This window comes from Acinonyx jubatus, chromosome A3 (assembly GCF_027475565.1).
Source record: "Acinonyx jubatus isolate Ajub_Pintada_27869175 chromosome A3, VMU_Ajub_asm_v1.0, whole genome shotgun sequence".
In the NCBI taxonomy this organism is placed as follows: domain Eukaryota; kingdom Metazoa; phylum Chordata; class Mammalia; order Carnivora; family Felidae; genus Acinonyx; species Acinonyx jubatus.
In genome coordinates, this window is record NC_069388.1 from 75,600,323 (window position 1) to 75,622,377 (window position 22,055).

Consider the following 22,055-nt stretch of genomic DNA (forward strand, 5'->3'; position numbering starts at 1 on the left):
TGAGCAGAAAACAACAACTTAACATGTACACTGGGCCCACTGACGAGTCGTCAAACCCCCACTTCCATCACCTGCTTTTGACTACTTCCTTAACAACCACATGAAGTCTTCCTGCTTTAATAGGATAATCTCGCTGAAAGCTCCTGCTGACTATTTCTTCCCATGCTCAATGCATCAATGATCAGTAAATTTACTTCACACTCTACATAGATGCTAAAATTAGATTGTTTGCATTACAACTTTCAATACTTCTGCAACAAGAAACACCTGCCTGCAGATTTATATTGTTTTGTTTAATGGTTTAAAATAAAGATAGCCTCACAGTGGCGATACCTTGATGTACTATATTGGAGGCGCACAATGGCTGATCATTTTTCTTACTTATCCAATTTGTACTGTATTTCTTGCCATATAAGGTATAGCTTCATTATCATTAATTGCAGCTTTAGAAAAACCAAGGAAGTATTTATTCTTGCCAACTTTGCTGCAATTTTACTTATTCAGTGCAACTACGAAAGGGAGGGGGGTAAGAAAGCACTGTATATTTAACTCCCCCCCCCCAAAATCTGGATAATTCATGCAGATCTCAAAGGGGCTTTGGCACCTTTTTAAAATGTTAGCTCTAAAGAATTGTCTGTCTAGCACACTTATGCTGATCTATAGTAAAGACTTAACCGAGTACATAACTGAACTATTAATTCAGGTGCCTAAGGTGACATTTTTTATCCAGCTTAGCGTAGTCTATTCCGTATAGAATAGAGTACAGCTCCTGGTAGAAAAAAAAAATGATCCAAGGGAAGATAGATAACTTTATTAGAATGATTAGAAACATCCACATTTTTTTTTCTATTTCCAAATCTTATTTTAATTCAGATTTCTGGGAATCCGGCCCATATATTCCAAATGTCGCTAGTGTACAAATCTGGCAGATTTTCTTTCCTTTGCACCTCACCTACCTAGATAGAATTATGTGTCATCCGAGGGTAAGGAAAAGGGCCTGGCGTTCAAGATCATGAACAAGCAAAGAGAAGACCCCAGGAATAAGTTCTACTCCTAAATTAACATCTATAGGCAGCCTCTAAGCAGTGAGAGTCAGTAGGTGTGTCTTAAAGATTTGGGAAGAGCCTTGTGGTTACTTCTAAGACAGAGTTCATGAATCGCCATTCTCATTTAGAGATCAAATATGGATAGTTACAAACCCAAGGCTGTGATCGTTAAGAAAACATTTAAAATACCACCTTTCTTGTGTTTTGTTTCTTTCTCCTTTATTCCTTGTGGAATAGGAACTCCTTTCTTTGAGTTCAACCAGGGAGAAGACCAAAGTAGTACAGTACTTTTGGTTTCCATGGTGCTACTTATAAAGATTATGCAAAGTGCTTAATGAATAAGTAACTCTTCTCAACACTTTGCAGATGAGACACTTAAGAGATTTGGACAAAAATAACAATATGAATAAAAAGTTAGCTGTGGTGCTCCAAATGCCTGATTTTCTACATATATCCCTGTCAACTCAACTGCACCAAAAGAGTGACTTATCTTCCGGTGATAGCATGCTTTGACATCGTTCTGATAATCGGTATAGGCCAAGTTGGTTCCTCTAGCATGGTTAGCTTTCTTACCATCCTGGACAATCATGTCTAGTGGAATTGATGACACTCATCCCCATCTAGGAAATGAATGCTGGTGATATGCAGAAATTGCTTGACATACTACAGATATGCCAGCAACTGGGGCAGAAGGCTGAGGAAGACCTATCATCTCAGAACTATCCAAACAGATATTTTATTGGTAAGGGTTTTCATCCTTTTATTTTAACTCATTTGTTGAATGTTCATATACATTTCTCTCTGTCCCTATTAGAAATAAATTGTAAGTACAAGACTCATTTTCACAAGTAACATATTATTCAGGGGGGGATAAATGCATTGATTTTTCCATAAAAATGAGCTCTGTAGATTTACAAGTGCCTGGCTAGCTAAATACAGAAATGTGATAAATTCAAATTCACAACAATGAATTTAACCGCATTATCATCCGAATAATCCATTTAACCATATTTTAACCTATCTGAAAGTAGCTGGAAGAAGGGTTGAGGGAAAACAGTTTTCAGGTATTTTTAGATATTTTTGAATCATAATTCCTACTTGTCTAATTTTTAAACTTGACCAAAATGCCATATTCATTTTATCTTTGAATCAAAGAGAACTTGGCAAATTTCCTAATGACAAACTCCGTTCAGTGACTTGAAGCATTGACTCATCACCCAGAATATTAACTATCTCGATTTTTTTTACATTACTTAGCTGCTTTAAATGTTAAGGCTGATCAGTGTTCTCTGGGGCCATTTTAGATTTGTCTCTCTCAGAGCAGTAAGAGACCAGGAATGGAATGAGAGAGCCATAACCCCACTATACATTGTGTGTATGTGTGTGTGTGTGCATGCGCGCACGCCTGTGCACACACGTGTGTGTTCATGACGCTTGTGTAATGCTTGATTTGGCAGTATGGGCTTCCACTTTCTCCAACAGCTGCTTTTTATAAGCTTATCTGAAACCCTGACACAATTTTTGGAAGCTCATTAGACTTAAGAGTGATTGCAAATGAAAGAGGATGCACGGTTACTCACTGACATTCATGCCTGCGTTTTAAATCTCATGCTGTATTGTTGCAGATCTTGATTTCACACTCAGATGCTTAACCCCACATTAATATGTGTCTTCTTTCCCAAGATGAACACAGTTGCCTTCCCTGCCTGGCATTATCATTCCCTGCCAACAAAATGGATTGCAGGAAATTGGGGGCGGGGGAACAACGATGATGTCTCAAAACTTTAACCATGATTTTTCAATTTATTCTTTAATGCAGTGCATATTTTTGAGTGCCTACTATGTACAACACTGTACCAAGCACCACGTAGACTCTTCTTCTTGTGAGTTAGGTTCTCAAATAAGATGGCAGATGTTTTCATCTCCCTAGGGTCATGCCAAAAGTCTATTTCTTTTTATCTTTCCTATTAAATTATGTTTACCTGAATATATCAGGTTCATTTCACCTAGGCAGGATGTCCCATTAAGCATGACAAGTAGAAGGTTGCAAGATTAATGCCCTTCTTGAGCTTGAATTAGTGTGTCAGCATCTTTCCAGACCTGGGACCAGAGTATATAGGAAGTATTCCATAATGGACCTTAGCCTCTAACTGAACTGCTCTAATATTATTTCTATAACAAGACTACTTTTAAAGAGCCTCATTATTGGCTTCATTAGATATGTTACTTGCATCAGTGGCTGTAGTTATGCATATAATATAGGAGAGGTTAACATAGCGTATTTTTTATGTATTATATGGCATATAGCTTGAAGTAGCCAAAAGGTTTATGGCGATGTAATTGGTAGTTAGTGTGAAATTTGTAAGACAAATAGACAATATCTAGGGTAACCCCTCTAATCCTCTTCTTTCAGTTTTTTACAGCCACCAAAGGGCCTCATTAAAACAGCAGTCAGCACCTTAGTGAAAAGATACAGTGCTTAGAGTGCCCAAATGTGACAGAAAATCTGCATTTTGTAAATCTGACACCTTTGATAGATTATACAGTGTGAAGCCATTTCTTCTAAGCGTTATGATAATGCTTAAGGTTCTCTTCTGAATCCAACTTTGCTATATTCACTAGCTATAACAATGTGAAAAAGAGCCGATTGAATAAAATGAAGCTTAGAAGGTAGAGAGGAACCTTTTTCTATGGCACAAAGCTCTTTGCACGCAAAGGGGCTGGAAAGCAGCCCTTGGCATTTCCAAGGACCACTTAATCTTGGGGGTAACATTCCTTTAAATATGAGGATGCTGTTTATGATACGCTGGCATTTGTGTTGTGGAGGTGAAACAACCTGTGGGCTTCCAGGGTGGACGAATAGTGGTTTTATATGCTACTTGGGAAGGATTATTGGCTTTTCATCTATTTTTACAGATTAATGTTTTACAACTGTACCCAGGCTGAGGGAATTAATGAAAACCTTACTGTTCATTTCACAAAAGAGACTTTTGAAATCTGAGACTTCAGAATGCAGAGGCTCAATGTAAATGATGTGAAACTAGGCAACTCTGGTTAGTACAAGGTGGTGGCCAAAGCAGAGCAGTCCCTGTGAAAGTGCCACCGTGAGTTTTGGAAGTGTTACTGCAGGTGTCCCAGGCAAAGATTGCCTCCCTCCAAACCCTCCCCATATCTTCTCCCATGCCAGCACAAGTGTTTGGCCTGGCTCCTTTCCACACAGTCTAGACCCCAGTGCCCCATTCAGGAAGATTTGTGTGGAGGGCCCACAACAAAAATGGAACTTAAAATTGGAAGATCTGTAGAAGTAATCGTTAAAAAAAAAATGTACTGTCTGTAAATTTACATTTTCATGGTAGCTAGAGGGGAAGAAGGTGTAGCATAAAACTTATGAATATGATTATTCTCTATTTTAGCCCAAGATTTGAGAATATTTACTAATTATGATGAGACCAAAATGCAAGGATGACCTCTCTTGAGTCTTTTGTTTCTGCCTATGATTGAACACTATCCCTGTAAATATATTTCCAGCAATTCCAACAAAGGGAGAAAAGCCCCTTCCCGACTCTCCCAAGCTTTCCATCTCTCTGGTCAAATGATATTGAAATGAATCTTTTGTATCTAGAAACTTCTAAAAAGATAGCCAGACCATTTTGACCTACATACACTTTATGCATTTTATGATGAGTATAAACTGCTTACTAAAGTAGTAACATATATTTATTAAAAGTTAAAAATAGAGAAGATGATTAAAAAGCTTCTTGAATTATTTATGTTTTTACTCCATAGCATGACAATAGAGTGTTATGTGTAAGCACCTATCATTCAAATGAAGGAAACATATCTGACATTGTTCATGTTTTAGAATTGAAAGTCTTCGAGGACGGATTGATAATCAGATTTAAACATGCCAAGGTAATCACCTCTTGTTTCTCCTTAAGTATACATGGCCATACATGCCTACTGAAATTCCCTTTTCAGTATCTTAGGTTACTCATTTTGAATCTATTTATTAAAAGGGTTAGGTTTTTTCCCCCACTGTGATAAAAGAAACCAGTTTTCATTTAAATGATTCCATTTAGGTATTTGCAATTATTAATAATGCAGAATACAAAAGGAAATCTTTCAATGACAGGAACCTTGAAATGAATCCTTGAGAATTTGGAATGGATATTGCTTTCTCTGACAATAATCTGGGGCCAGTCTCTACTTTTGTTGAATGCAGTAGTTTTGGTTTGGTTTAGGTTTTTTTTTTCCTTGTTTTGAGGGTCAGAGCTATTAAATTTTAGTCGGTTGCTAGAGGGAGTGGCGGGCCTCTTGGCTGAGAAATCTACTTGAAATTACTCTTTGGGAGAAAAAAAAGGAGAAAATTGCCTCATCAGACCCATCTTTCAACCAACAAATCCTGCGACTCTCACTGTTCTTAATTGTTGACCCCTACCATCTGTGTCATGCAATGTGGCAGGAACTCTCCCTTCAAATAAAGATCCATGTTACCTCATCAGGATGTACTTGTTAAAAGTGATAATGGTTCAGAATCGGTACTTAGCCACGTGAAATACAATATCCTCTCTTAAAATGTGGAGGTTTGGGGCCTAAATTAATACCCTTGGTACAGAAGTCATTATGTTATCTGAAAATCTTTTGATTTGAGTGGAAAATATCTGTGAGATGCTTTTGTTATCCAAAGAGTTCGAAATGCAGTATTTATTTAATTTGGAGAAGAAGTTATTGTGTGATGTCTACTACTAAGTGTTGAGTGCCATTTAGCCTTTAAAAAGCTGCCTTTACACATGTAGTACCAACACTTGCAAATGTCTTTAAGGAATTATGTATTTTCTCCTCAAATACATTTAAAAAAATCTGATATGTATGTGGCATTAGGTGAGGGGGACTGGACTTAAGAAAAAAAAAAAATTGCAACCTTTTACAGTGAATTCTCTTACTGCATGTGGTTTGCCTGCCCTGACAAATGAACTTAAAGGGGCATTGTGAATAGGGTGTGTGGGTTTAAAATTCAGTGGATTATTCACATCTGTTAGGTGAGAATTAAAGAGAGCTGAATAATGTATTCTTATGTTTTAGAGCTATCACTGCCAAAGGCTACTGACTAGTAAGTGTCAACATCTGTGTTACTTCTTTAGATTTCCTGATTCGATGTGTCTAAACATTTCATTTACTACCGGAATTTTTTAAAGTTGTTTTAAGCCTCTGATGCACTATTTCATTGAAAGATATTATTAGCAAATATTAGTTAAGGGATTGTATGTACAATTAGCCCCAAATAACATTAACTGAATGTTGTGATTCGTATTATTGAAAGAACGTCAGACGCTTGAAACGGTAAATAATGGAATAAAAATACATAAAGGTACCTGTATTTTGACAGTGATATTCCACCTCTGGTTTTCCCATGCGCAAGCATAAACACGCGCGCGCACACACACACACACACACACACTGTCTCTCTCTCACACACACACACACACGCACAATCATTCAAATGCCTTTTCTTTCTCTGACAAAAATATTCATTAAAAACATTTCACTGTGCTGCCTTTTAATATAGCACGGGCATTCAACCTGCGCAGGAAGCTTCCTGGAACCGCACAAATACTGTGTAATTATCTGGTGGCTCCCTGCTGGCTGCTGCATATTCCAAGCACAAAGTGAGCAGCGCATTTCTAGAGCCTGACTCCTGTCTTCATTGTCCCTGCTTGGAATATGAAGCCTCACTTCATTATAGTAGACCTGATCAAACTTGATAGATTTAGCCATTATTCTTGACTGTGTCAACTTTCCACAGTTTTTTTTTTTTTTTTTCTCCCTCCTTGGGCTCTTTTGTTTTGCCACCCAGGGAATGCAGAATATTCTGAGTCTAGGTTTCTCTCTTTCTCGACTCTTCTTCTCTTTCTTCCCTCCCTCTGGGCTCTCTCAATCCCCCTCCTTCTCCCTCCACCCCATTTCTTTCACCATCTCACCCCCTCTCCCTCTCCCTTCTCCCACCCAAACAAGCCAAGGATTCAACAAATAATGTTCCTTCCACATCATGTGATTCAAGGAAAATAAGGCTTGCAATTTTTCTCTCAATTGTCCTCTTTGGTTTTGATTTTTTCAGTTACTATAAAAGAATTCTGCATCAATGTTGACACACAACGCAGAAATGCTTTGAAAATCCTTTTCTATTTCCTGTTAGTAGCACAGTAACTTTTGCTCTATGATGTTGTGGTGATGGTTGGGGTTTTTTGTTTTTTTGTTTTTGTTTTTTGGGTTTTTTTTTGCAGGGGGGTCTGTTTTATGACAACTTTCAAGAAGTACTTCAGAGTTCATATTTTCAAGGATTAGCCACATCAGTGTATCTTAACAAATTTTATAAACGTTGCAGTGCATCTTCTTTACAAAAGGCATTAGATCATTCTCTAGGCAAATACAGATGTTGATACAACTGGTTTAGCATAACAGATTGCCTTGTAGTTTTTGAGAGTTGCTATGCAACAATAGAGAATTGTATCATAGTTCTCATAACATTTTAAAGTATCAAAAAAAATAATGCAAGTTGTATTACCATAATTAGGATCACACTGATCCCTTACACTGTCACGGAACAAGTTAATCAATATGTAAGGTATTTGTTACTGACCTTAAAATACTTATAAAGTCAGTTTATCATTACCCTAGTTAATGAACATTTTGTGGTGAGATTTTATTCCTGGGGTTTTAATTTTTTTTTTTTCTGTAGTGTATACATCCCTTCGGTGGACCCCTAGCACTGTTTAAAAGCAGAAAATAATGGTTGATGTTAAGGTCTGCTTATTAAGTGCAAATTATTAATACAGTAAAAACTTAAGGGGCTTGGAAAGTCGTCTACTCTCCAGAGTCTCTCTGCACTCCAAACCGCTCTCCCCCCCTTATTATGTTTATTTTTTGAAAGCAAAAGCCAGGCTCCCAATCTGATGGCTTTCAACAAGTTTGCTCACAGGATTCTTATTGTAGCATCTGGTTTTATGCCACAGAAATAAGGTACGAGGCTAGTATGGCTTGAATTTAATATTATCCTACTTAAATTAAAAATAAAATAATCATTTTTTAGAGTGGCATTTTCAGTCACACCAAAAGCTTCGCGGCATCTTAAAATGTAAATTGCCATGAAGCAACACAAAGGAGAAAGGGAAGATTTTGAAGGCAATCGCACTGATCACTTAATTCAGTGGCTGCATATCCACTTGGCATAAGGTAATTAGAGTGCCACATTGCTGTAAAGACAGAAAGCTTAGGGTCCCATTCTGACTCACCCAGACGATAATACATGATTAGAAGTCAGTGACAGATCACAACTGCTGAATGACCCACCAAGGTCTTATCAAGGGCAAATCGCATAATTAGCATGCACTTCGCTGGCAGAGGAGTGCAGTGCTATTGTTCCCGCACAATCAAATTAGCCCCGCCAATGAGGTCAGTGTTCTGTGACCTTAGAGACATTCCATGTATTATTCCCCCCTCCTTGTCACACGCATGCACACACACACGTGCAATGTGCACACATTAATACACACTTAAACTGAACCTAAGTTCTGTGGACACTAACAACATGTTTTATAGAGACATTTTTGAAGTACACTCCATTGACTCTTTAGTTCACCATGTATGGAATGAGGAATGAGGAAGCCAGTTAATGTAGTCTGACCCTGGGGGACACATATGTAATGGAGCTACTTTGACATAAATTCAAGAATCTAGTGAGGCCTGGATCTCACATTATTTGCTCTTAATACATCTGCAGCATCCCACGTGTACTAATGAAGTCTTAAGTCAAGCTTCAGGTCTCTTCGTCCTTCTAGTGATCAAAATGACGCCGTGGATATGTCCACTCCACCTCCACCCCATCTACATTTTCCTCAAGCATTGTCCATTTCTAGGACCCCAAACTTCTCTCCGAAAGGACAGTGTTTCAGGAATGGCCGATGTCTCTCCTAGCTCCAGACTATTCTTACAGCCAAAGCCCCACCACACTGTGCCACCAACTGTCCACTGAGTGCAGCTGTCGCAGTGTCCGGTGTTTTCCTTGCTGGGTGACATGTCAGGCTGCAAAGCTGGCATCTTCTTTTCATTTTCAGCAACTTGGGGATGTGGGCAGAGCCCTTCAGTGAAACAACTTGAATGACTGGCTTGGAGGCTGTTTTGTTTTCTAGCCTGAAAGTCACTGTCTCATTTGTTCTACACACTTTGTCACGTGTTCAGTGCACATAAGAGGTTGTTTGACACTCAGCAGGAGTAGCAGCATCTGTTCCCTCTGCCCTGTGCTTCCCATTTTTCGGCTATACTCTCTCTAAACCAGGTACCGTCTCCCACACTTCTGGACGCCATTTTGCTGACATTACCTGCTATTGAACTTTCTACTGATTCTTTTAAAGAAATTGTTTACATCGTATCATATTAAAGCTGAGTTTGGAGTCCTTTAGTGAAGATAATGAAGATATTTCCTTTTGTGTAGAGCTAAATAATTTCAAGTTTTTATTCTCCAAATCTTGCCCAAACATGACTCACAATTTACTACTATTAAGAGAAAGCTCACATGAGCTGAGATTTCATGACATTTTCAGAAACATCTAGTCCAAATTTTAGTGCTAATGAGAAGTCTAGGGAATATTGATTTGTGTAAGAGGGAGGGGCTCTGGCTTGAGGCTATTGTGGGGGGGGGGGTTGCTGCATGAGGTGTAGAAAGCTTTGGCTGTATGGTGCAATCAAGAAGCAATGGACTGAATATCAGATGACTTGGGTCTAGTCCTGGCTTTGAACTTGGCTAAGGCTTTCTTCATTCTTGGCCTTGATGTCTTTATCTGCCAAATGACTAGATTTGGCAAGAGGCTGTCTGTGATCCCTCCTAGCAATAGTGTTTTGTATTTCTAAAACCTGTGTGAAAGCTTTGCCCAGTCCATTTGGTTATATGTACTAATCAACCGTAGACCTTAATGTTTGCACGTTACAGCTCTGACCGCTGTAACGGATAGTGATATTGCAGACAGGGGACTGAGACCCTGGAATTCTAACACACGCAAGGAAGAGAGGGGTACAAGTGTATCTATTGTTTACAAGATTTCCTCCCCCTCCCACCTTCCATGCATACACCTTCTATAATTAAACACTAAGGAAGGGGAGAAGCCAATGAAAGCACAACTGATTTATGTTTAAATAATATGTTCCCAAAGTGTCACTGAGCAGGCAAGTTCATCTTTGAGCCAATTAAATAATTCGAGCTCCAAGTTGGCCTCTTCCGTAATTGTTCTATTTTGTGATGCTTGCATTTTAATGGGCGATACATTTTTACAATTGTATCCTGGTACTGTTGTGCTTCCAAACGTATTTTCTTGGGGAAATAAAGGATTTCGATTGACTTCTGTTTTCTGAAGCTGAACTACATGGACATTTTAAGAGAAGGAGACTTAAATTAGAGTTTAATAAATAGTACAAGGTCCTCCTGAGAATTTATTTCTAAAGTATACTTCTTTTATTACAGATGTCTTGGCCATTTGTGCTAAACGCATGGATGAAACTTTTTTCTTGTATGGCACAATGATAATTTCTAAAGGTGTTGATTGTGCAAACACAGGGACATTTCCCTTCAATGAGAATTAATATTGTCTGTCTGTAGAACGGTAGCAGTAGTCAGTGTGCCACAAAAGTTCCTGAAAACATTATATTTATAATGATTGTGATACGCTGTTCCATCCTTCTGGTATTTAGCCTTCATGGTAACTTCTTTTTGATGAAAAAATATAGAGAATTATGCACAAAGGAGCAGTTTTTATACTTGTAATGGAAATATTAAAAAGGGACCCATTTTTACAAATTGTCTCTCTAATAGAGATTTTACAGCATCTGTAAAATATAGACACTGCATCTTGCAGCACTGTATCTGCTGTAAGGGTGTGTGCCAATTTGCATAAAGTGTATATTTTCATATGTGTGCTCCTTGTCCATTATATACATCACATATAAATATAAATCATGGCACCCAAAGTCTCAGGGGGTCCCCCCCCACCTTAGTCCTCCAGTGCAAACCATGAAAGTCCCCTAACAAACAGGATTAAAATTCACTCCTTTCAACCATCCCAGGCATTTATTCCTTCCTTTTCATTGAGCTACATTTGTCTGATTTAACAAGATAAGATTTGAGTGCTGATGCAGCCCGTTGTTAATGTAGCAGCCGCATCCACCATACCATCGACACTCGGCATCAGAGGAATGCATAAATCAGGTATTCAAAAAAAATTAGATATGCAGCACACCAGTTTTATAGTCCCAGCCTCAGAAATTGAAATGGCCCAGATTAATGTATTATATCTTACACACTGTCCGAGTGAATCAACTTTAATATATTGAACAGATTCGCAGAACAAGACTTTGTTATCTAAGGAGCACTCGGAAGAAGGAATTGACCTGAGGATTTGATTTGGTTCAGGTAGTTCATGTTGTACAGCAGCATTTGAATAGTTTCACATAAAAATAAAATTTGTATTAGAAATATTTCCCATCATTTCTGGGCTCATCTGCACGGCAGCTTTGCAGAGGGCCAATATTACAGAAACAATGTCCGGCCAAGATATGATTTTAACCTTTGCTTCTGACATGGCAAAACAATATAATTGTAATTTTAATGCAAGCTGCTGTTTCTCAGCAAGGCAGCTTGTACGGGCTGACTTTAACTAGTTTGGATTTTGACTGGAAATGAAATGCCCATTGAATTGCTCATACAATAGAAGGACCACAATTTGTAGCGTTCCATTCCCAGAGGCTCAGTCGGGGCTGAAGCTGTTCTGTGAAGAAGCTGCTTTTTATACTGCTGGATGCCATTCCAGGGAAGGACGGGCTTGGAAGCAGTGCAAGGTTGTGAGGACAGTGGCTCTTTTCCTTGCCAGGCTGGGAGAACCATGATGAGGAAATAGTTTAGGGATTTGCAACCAGAGATGATGTGGGTTCCCCACCCCCGTCTGCCTGGAGGCGGGGAAGGAAGGGGAGGCAAGCAAAAACTGAAGTCTGGGGAGAAACAGTCTGCATTTGGGTGGCGGGGGGCGGGGGGGGGGCAGGTGTGGAGGGGGTGAGTACGTGGCAAAGTGTTTCATTCTTCCATGACTTTCTCTTCTCTGTTTCACATTCTAGAGAGACCTCTTTGTGCAACCTTTGGACCCACAAGGTTGTGCTCTCTTTACAGTGATGGAGCCTGAACTCCTACCTTATACTTCTTGATGATGATGTCAGCTGTGTGATCCACGATGGGTTGTAAACTCCCCTCTGACTCAGAGATGGGGTTCTACCTGTTTAATGCGTTTAATAGAACAAACACTATCAGTGGTGATGGTGACTTTATCATTGAACCCTGAAAATCTCCATATCCCTAAAGTACTTGGAACAAGAGAAATAGGCAGAGAAGAGTTACTAAATGTAAAGACAGCAAACAGATGCACAGCAGGTCACACCCCAGTTCCTATTACATGCAGATGCAAGGTAAACAAGAAGTCAAAAGAAAAAGCACACTTCTTCCCAAGATGGCACCCCAGCCCTTGTTAGCATTGGCAACAAATATTCTGCCTGTTTACCCAGTTAATCTCGCCTCTTTCTCAGGCCTTTGATGTATTCTGATTTTGCAGAGATTGAAGGTCTAAATGATCTACCACGAGCAATAGCTTAAAGGGTTGCTTTGGTACAGTCACCTTCATGGGTAGATGACTTATGCCCCTTTTTCTATGATTGGTGAAGTCATATATGAAACTTGTCTGACATCAGAAATCTGGTTAGGTTTTTACAACTTTTACTAATTCTCTTTTCACCTGCCTAATTCTTGTGTGCTCTCCAGATGTCAACATAGGTATTGCTTTTGATACAGGAAGCCAAACCTTGGCCCTCTGTCACCTCCTCCCCTACCGGCCCCATCCAGGCTGCTGCTCACCTACCTGCATGCCCTGCTTGCGTCCTGTGTTCCCCCGTGTCCCACATTTACCTGCTATTTTGTAACTGCTTGTTTCCATCTCTTTCTCCCAAGAGGACTAAAAGCTCTTTAAGGCTATCTTTTCCATAATTCTGTCTCCCATTCTTAACACAGTGCCTGGCACATAAACAACTTTCATTAACTATCGGCGGAATGTACTCATTCATTTATTCAGTAAATATTTTTGAATGCCTACTATGTGTCAGCACTGTTCTAAGCTCTAGGGACACAGCAGCAAACATGGCAAAGTCACTGATCTCACACAGCTTACATTCTAAGGTGACATTAGCAAGCCAAAAAATATTAAATGAGCCGTGTGAAATTTGACTATATGAGATCTATAGAAATGGCAATTTCTTATGGTCCAGCCTAATGCATAGCATGCCATGTGGAGATAATGAGCACATCAGTGCAGTAATGGTGTTTGACAACATCATCTGAGCCATGTTACAGTGTGAAAGGCTCCTGCTTGAGCTTATTACACTTTAACATAAAAATTCTCCAAAAATCATCAGGCAAAAATCGGGCACCATTAGTCACATGGAATATAATAGTTGCTTTAATGGTTCCTGAAACAGCAGTCCTTGTGTCCTGTTACATATGTGTTACTCCACAGCGTTCCCGTGGCCATTCCAGACGTTGCTTCTGTACTCAGGGGTGCTCAGCATGTCCTCAGAGCCCCGCAGAGCCAGCGTTTGCCAACTTCCCTTGTGGCCCGATCTCTGGGTCTGTGGCCAACAGGATTCTCATTGTGCCATGGTGACTCTTTTTCCTTAAAACCTCACTCTGGTTCTAGGAAACTGCCGTTGCTACCCTGGGAAGAATAACTTGGGGGTGCTGAGCCAGGGGAAATGAGACCAGGCACTTTGCTCTCTCTCCTCCTCTCCTGAGCTGACGGGTACCAGAGTCTGTAATTTTATTGCAAGTGGCAAGTGTGACTGTCTCCCCGCTGACCCTCACCCTTCTCAAAGACCGTTTGGGGGCCCCTTATCTGTGTGTGCAGAGTGGCCATCAGATGGTCCCTGAGCCCAGGACACCGAGGGGCCATGCTTCCCTCCAGCAGGCACATTTGGCGCGTTCCTTCTCACAGCATGTTCTTGTTGTAACATCCAGCTTTGACAGCGCACATTCCCTGAGTGTGTATGGGGAAGTGTCAAAAACAGTGCTAACATTTCTACTCGTTGGGATCATTAATTTTTTTCAAGGAATTACTAAATGAAATGACGTTTTAAAAAAGCCCTCCCATGCTTCCATTTCTAAAGTTTTTATTTTAAATGTTGTGTGCCCTTAACTGCTTTATCCCCTTGCACTTAGCTTATTTTTCCAGATTAAAGTCCATTGTGTTTTTATATGATAGAAATGATAAATATTTTCACGTATTTTTTAATTATATAGGAAACAGCGCTGTTTGCTAGCTTTCGCTGAAATTATAAAGGAATCTAGAAAAGAGAAAGGGCATCCAAAGCAAAGGAAAGGGAAAGAAACTGCTACACAGGGGGCTTATGGTGGATTTTATCCATCTAAGACCCTAGGGCTGGGGGGTGGGTTTTGATCACTCCCTAACTCAAGCTGACTGAAGGCCAGGGGCATATGTCTTATTTGGACCATCTCTACAGCAGCTAGTACAGGTCGCTGTGCACTGAGCAGGATAGAATGGCATTTGTGGAGAAATCATTCCAGCTACCATGTGTATTAAGCACAAGTTTTGTGCCAGCTCTAACTGGACCCTGCATTACTGCATTATAGAGATCATCTTCCCATTTTACATACAGGCAAACTGAGGCCCAGACAGTCCAAGTAACAGAGCTAGGATCCAAATCCAGGTTTCCACCTCCAAAAGCCCATGCCCTCTCCACTCTGTTACTCAGCTTTTAACGTGGCAAATTCTCAAGATATGGTAGAGAGATCCAAAATGTTCATCAAAGGAATGCATTTGCCATCAGGAAATGGTTGAGATACTCATTCATATTAAAATTGAGGTCTGTTGTGTATCTGCCCCAGGCTTGTTTTGGAAATTATAGTGATCATTTTATCATTTTTTTTTCTCTTCTCTTCTGTTCTCTTCTCTTCTCTTCTGTTCTCTTCTGTTCTCTTCTCTCTCTCTTTCTCTTTTTCTCTCTCCATTCTTTCCTAAGGACTTGAACCTTTCTGAGGGGTCTTATCCTTGATCCCATGTAGTATGACTTTAAGACACTCTATGCAGTAAACTGTGCAGTGTGAGTGAGAGATGTTCTCCAGCACACTTCCTCCTGCCCTCATCCTACCAGATGACTTGGAGATCCACAAATATCTTCCAGCATTCCTGTCTCACTCTTCATTGAGATAAAAACAAAGTGGCTCCAACCCCCATTATTCCAACGTTTTTGGAGATCTGAAAGGGGGCAGGGAATGCTGTGCTCCCCCAGGCACCTGTCACTCTGAATTCTTGCTTTCTCTGAACTCCCTCCACAACACTCAGTTGCACTTATGAACGCTGTCTTCATTCCCTAAAGTACCACAAAAAATGAGTTATTGCACATAATATGCATTTATTGACGGTTTTCAATAGTAAAGAGAGATTACAGAACAGAAAACAACTTTAAATTGACTATGTGATTGCTCTGCTCTTGTAGGGCCTTAAACATCCTCATTGCAAGGCATGTCCACCTGGCCATGGTCTTCCCTAGAACTCAGCCTTGGGCTATTGAAGTGGAATTTGTTCTTCCTACTGTAATCCTTTTGCTGCCTCTTTTCTCCTCAGATTTTCAACCTCCTCCCATTCTTGTTCCCCCAGCCCCCAGAGGAAAGCTGAAAATTCCTGTAAGTTGTTCGGCTGAGCAACTGAGCACCACTTTTTCCTGTTCCCCACTTTTCACAGCTACCTGCTTTCGCACACCCGAAAGGCCCACTAAATGGCAATGTTAAACAAGGAACCATCTACCGATGGGATGATTTTAGAAGCTTTCCTAGAAAGGAGAAAGTGTGCCAGTCATCCTACTTTTGTAAATCACATTCCACTCCTCATATCGACCTGTTTTGCCCACTGATCTGATCTGGGTTTGACCATATGCCAGAGTTCAGCTAGTAGCCTGTCCCCACATTTCTCTGCTTCCCCCACATACTTGGTTGATATTTTCTACACTCAAGAAACCAGATTTGACCAATTTGAAAAGGTATACTCACCCCTGTGTTTCCTGCAACATTATTTACAATAGCCAAGATATGGAAGCAACCCAAGTGTCCATTAATAGGCAGATGGATAAAGATGTGGTGAACATCTTCTAGAAATAAAAAGGCTGGATTAGAACTTGAGCCTTTTTGTATCCAGAGTACAAGTTCTTTTTTTCTGGGGCCGGGGCGGGGGGGGGGGGGGGGGGAGGAGTACAAGTTCTTAACCATTCTACATACCTCTCTACACAGGTCTTCACATATAATCTGTCTTTTCACATAATCTGAGCTAGTGGGCCCCATAACTTTAGGTCAGTAATGGAAAAAGTCCTGAGTACATTAAAGCCAATTAAAGGAAGAATAAGGGGCCACAGATTGAAGTATTCTCCTTGACCAGAGCTCAATTTATCTTTGACTTAATTATTTATCTTGGGACAGACTCTTATATTCACTTAATAATCTACTTTCCTCAGAACATCTGATAACAATCCATTGCTTATTCATTTCCTTTTTGTATCTCTGGGCATTTCTTAGAGTATGTCTTAGAGCCTGGAGATCACCAAATGAGTCCATTTTTCTAAAGCATATCAAACCAAGCGTCTGTATAATATCTAAAGCAACAGTGGTGGGAGTTTAGAGTATATTTTACAGTGCTTCTGAATGATGACATTTAAACTATGATTCAGAACTCCCTTTGTTGCTTATCTTACGTGCCCAGAATGTTCGAGGTGTACTTACCTGAACAGCATGGTTCTCTTCTGTGCCCCCTTTAAAAATGGTGCTCTGCTGGCATGAAGCCTGGTGAGTCACTGGTGCATGTTGCTGGAGAACCACATTTTAAGGAGAGCAGCTGCTTATTGGCTCCCGGAGGACCTCCTGCTCCTAGGTTGACAATCACTGTGAGATTGCTCAGAGGCCACTCAGAGTCCCTTTTTTCCTAAATTCCTCTAAAAACAAAGAAGGTACAAAAATCTAAAAGACTAAGAAACTCTTGGCGACATTCTCAGAGCCAATCTAAACACCAACAATCAAAACAAAGAAAAGGTTATGTGGAAAACTCAGCCAGTCATCCAAATGTTTTAACATTCAACATCTAGATGTTTTCAACGTTGGTATCACATGAACAAAGCCATAGTACTTGCTTGGCCAGTGGCCCAAATGGTATAGAGTGACCTACTCATTCAGGAGATTTTTTTTTTCTTTTAGATGATGAAAAGATTATCTTAAGTTTTGAATTTAATGATGAAAGGGACCTTGGAAATTATCTAGTCTAAGTACTTCTTTATCAGGCCAGTGCCTGGGAGGATATGACTTGGCCAGTCTTAGTCACATTGCTAATTCCAGAGGCAGCAGTGAAACAAAGTTCTCCTGCTTCTGGCTGTGTCTTCTTATAGTGATATCATGCAGCATTTCCTTTTTTGAAGGAAAAGGAGAGTGAATGGCTAAAATAGTCCACCTTGGACACTGCTTTGCCTATTCTGTTTCCAAATATATACACTATTAAGCCTGTATAGGTAGGACTTACAGTACTGGCTGTTACATCATCATCATCAAATATGTGGTGTGAATACACTGTATGTGAAAAACCCCTGACTTGGTGCAGGTGAAGATGTGAAGACTTTCAGACGTCAGCCCAGATATTCATTTCTGGTCATGCCATTGAAAAGAATCATTATACAAACCTACTATTTCAGGGGACGTAATGCAGCCTAGAGAAAATCAGGCCTTGAGTCACATAGATCTTGAATGTGTTCACCCTTCCCTGAAAACCAACTATTTCATGAGAACATGTGTATAAAGGAATTATGGGAACATTTGAGAAATGCAAATAACTATGTTTTCTTAGCATAGCTAAGGGAAGTAAGCATGAGTGAATGGGATGAAGAGGTGGATATGGAGTCGCTAAAGTATGGGTCACACCAATGGAACTTTAATACGGTAAAGATAGATTTTTGAAGCCGTTGGCATGGAGTTGTGATTAAAGTATATGTGGTATGACAAATGTAGGAAAGGCCAATAAGTAAGAGGATATGAATAAGCTCATAAAAGGAACACAAGACTAATTTTATTAATGTGCTCATCTTTTAAGAAAACCCGAAAGGGTTCGTATTTTAGAAACTTTGCTCCCCAGGATGTCCTCATACTGTAAAAACAAACGTGAAATTTCTTCTCTAATGAGAAGAACTCATGAGAGAATTAATCAGGTTATTTGTTACTGTTTCACAGTTCCAGCTTTTATCATATGCCATCCATTTTGCACCATCCGTTTTAAAAATGCTGGACGCGTTGAAGCCCCTGCCCCCCGCCATGCCAAGAGCGAGAGTTCTTGGTGCCTCAGTGAGTCCCCAAGCCCACTGCTCTTCAGATTTTTCTTCCTTGAGAAGAACGCCTCCACCCCCTGGCTCTCCCACCAGCACAGCTACTGCCATCACGCACCAGCATAAAGCACAGATTGCTGCCCAGCTCCTTGGAGAGGGGCCAGTGCATTTGTCAGGAATTGAAAAGTTTTGGAGCCAGTTCGAGGACTTTCTGGTACACAAAGCGTTGGCTGGGAATGTGGTAAGTATTAAATGGGATGTTAATTTTCATGAATATTTTCCCCATGGTTGTAGCTTGTGGTCATTGAGCAATTTAGCAATCACCATGTGGTCTGTTGGACACACAGCCTGGGTGAAGTTCAAGAAATTAGCAGCCAGTCAGTGGGGAGAAGGCCAGAGCTCAAATTCATGTGTGTTTTTACTTTCTTCCTTTCTGTCTTGCTCTCTCTCTCTCTCTCTTTCTCTCTTTCTCTCTCTTCTACCCACCTCAGGGGATGGCTGGTGCTTTATTAAATTTTTAGGTGCAACCATATGCCTGAGATCTCTATGTACCTTCCATGTTGGTGTTCCTTCACATTCCCAGCCACTTCATTTAGCCTGTGTTTGTCAGACTTGTATTCTGGCTCTAAAATCAATGTTTTAACGATTCTTGGCCAGTTCATTCTTTGCCTTATCATGTAGGATATACTGCATCATTAATTCCAAGTACGCATATGTACAGGGGCAAGGCATTCTCTATTTTATTCTTTTCTTCCAAAGTGAGGGGGGTTTGTTGGAGTTCTGGGAGTCACAGGACATAAAGGAAGATATTTGATATGAGGACTGTGGGAAATCATGGTCCATTATTTGACATTAATACTGCTCTCCTTTTATATGGTACCCTTCTTACATCTTATGAGCTTAATTAGCTCTCGTAATACCATGTGAGGTATCTAAGCCTGGAACTCTACCACAGTCCTTCCTTTATAGGATCTTATAGTCCCTAGAAGTGAAAGTGGGTTGCTCAAGATCATACAGCTAGTACTGAGAGACAGGTCTCCTGCCACCAGCTACACGCTCCTTTCTGTCAGCTCTTTTCCACCTTGATGCCCAAGCTATGTCATGAGGAATTTGTCTTTCCTTTTTAATTTTTTTTAATGTTTATTTATTTTTGAGAGAGAGAGAGACAGAGCACGAGTTGGGGAGGGTCAGAGAGAGAGGGAGATACAGAATCTGAAGCAGGCTCCAGGCTCTGAGCTGTCAGCACAGAGCCTGACATGGGACTTGAACCCACAAACTGTGAGATTATGACCTGAGCTGAAGTCAGACGCTTAACCGACTGAGCCACCAAGGTGCCCCAGGAATTTGTTATCAATAACAAAAATAAGAAAGTCTGCCCCTGACTTATCTTTCTAAATTTTTATAAATTATTGCAGGTGAGGCTTTCACTTTCATGAATCATAATCCAGTATGCTTTGGGGAACAGAGGAGAAGGGACAGAAATATCACATGTGTACTGGGAGTTTTGTGTGACACAAGAGCCTTAGATTATCTCATGGGTGCAACCAGGGGAGAGGGGGTAGCATGCAAATGGCATCTGAGATTTTGTTGATGCGAATTTGAGAAACCTCTCCTGTGTTAGTCACTGCTGTCTACTGTATTAAAAGGAGATATTCAACTGGGTCCATTTAATGATTCTCATTCTTTAAATGACACCCACGATAGAACCCAAGAAATCAGACTTTTTAATATTTTCCATCTCTGGTTCAGGGAAAAAGAAGCTCTGATATTGATGTTACCTTCTGAGAATTAACTACTAGATCAATCTGAAATAAATCTCTAAGAGTTCATTTATGAAAACTATGTTATTTGGTTATCTGCCATAGGTGTGGGTACACATATAATTGATAATATATGGTAAAGTACATTATCTGTCATATATTTCAATAAATGCATTGCATATTATATTTATTCTCAAATATACACATTCATATGTATAATATATATGTGCCACCCAGTTATTTTTTAATTTTTTTTAAATGTTTATTTATTTTTGAGAGAGAGAGAGAGAGAGAGACAGAGCGTGATTTGGGGAGGGGCAGAGAGGGAGGGAGACACAGAATCTGAAGCGGGCTCCAGGCTCTGCACTGTCAGCACAGAGCCCGACGCGGGGCTCGAACTCACAGACCGTGAGATCATGACCTGAGCCGAAGTGGGACGCTTGACCGACTGAGCCACCCAGGCACCCCTGTGCCACCCAGTTTTTATTCAATATTGTCAGAAAATACATTCTTCTACGTCTGTGAAATTTGAGCTTCCTTAAACATATACCTTTTTAGAATTTAAATGTGTTGATGGATTTTACTATGAAATGTTTTACATCCTTCCCTTTCAGGAAGTAGAGAGAAAGATAAAACTCATTTGGTTGTCTTTGGATAATTTGTGTCAATATTGTCAACAGAATTTATTTGTTTTGTTCTCTTGTAAAGATCCCCTCAGGTATGGTGGTGGCCTTGGAGATTATTTGAGACGTTCTGTCTTATTATCTTTTTGTGTCCCTTCTCTTATCAGGAGAACTACTCTAGTTTTTAGAAATTTCAGCCTGATATTCTCTAGCATTCTCGTAATTTGCTTCTTATCTCCCTTGAGCAGATATAAAACATATCTGCTCATGTTTTATGTGATATAAAAACATAAATATTATGTCTAAAATAAGAGTTAATAGGCTCTGAGTGATTAAAGTACCTATGAATTATCAGGGCTTTATTGTGTGGAATAATACCCCTGAATTTCTGATTCCAGGAGCCACTTTTCTCTGCTGTCTCTTTGATTTTCAGGTGGGGTATAAAAAATGGAGGTTGCCTAATAAGCGAAGTGATACTCTCCATGAAAAAACAATGAGGTGCATATGAATGCTTTCAATCTTACCGGGATTAGCTGTGTTTAGTTTGGGATGACCAAAGGATAACCATGGAGTGCTTCTGGCTGTGCATTTGAGAGGGGTGTTTTTATTTGTGTTTTGTCAAGGATGAACCTTTGAGCACACTACAAAAGGACAGTGCCTCTTTAACAGAGACTCTGGCTTCTGTTCCTGGGCGCTTCGCAGTGTTGTTCGTAAAGCAGCATGAAAGAGTTGATTTTCATTTTATGTTGTGCTTGTGAGGCATTAGCATGATGTTCTAACACTTGTAAATGAATACAGCTCTTGCCTAATCTGTCATTTTAATGCCTTATAGATTTTATTTCACTCGATGTTGTACCAGATTCTCAATAATAATAATCAACTGCTTTGTTGTTCTCTCGCAGAAATTAAATTTCTGCAGTGGGTGTGCAACTAATAAAAGATGTTGCTTGAGGAAACAAAAAATAAATATGATGAATCATAAAAGTTGGGTGGGGGGAGGGGGAGAGGGGAAGTTGCTCCTAGATGAAAGACAATTACGGAACCAGTGGCGAATGTGTCGGATTCTCATATTGTCAACAGCTTAATAACCCTACAGTCTTTAGCCACACTACCTGTATTCTTTGAGCGTTAACCTCATGGACTTGGTGTTTTCCTCGATTTCATTTAGAAGCATTAAAATA

General features: G+C 40.0%; 1 long non-coding RNA gene across 4 annotated transcripts in view; it reads left to right on the plus strand.

The window, feature by feature from the left end:
* Nucleotides 1-22,055, plus strand: part of LOC106976764 (uncharacterized) — a 593,570-nt gene that overhangs the window by 435,202 nt on the left and 136,313 nt on the right. The window lies entirely within an intron of this gene.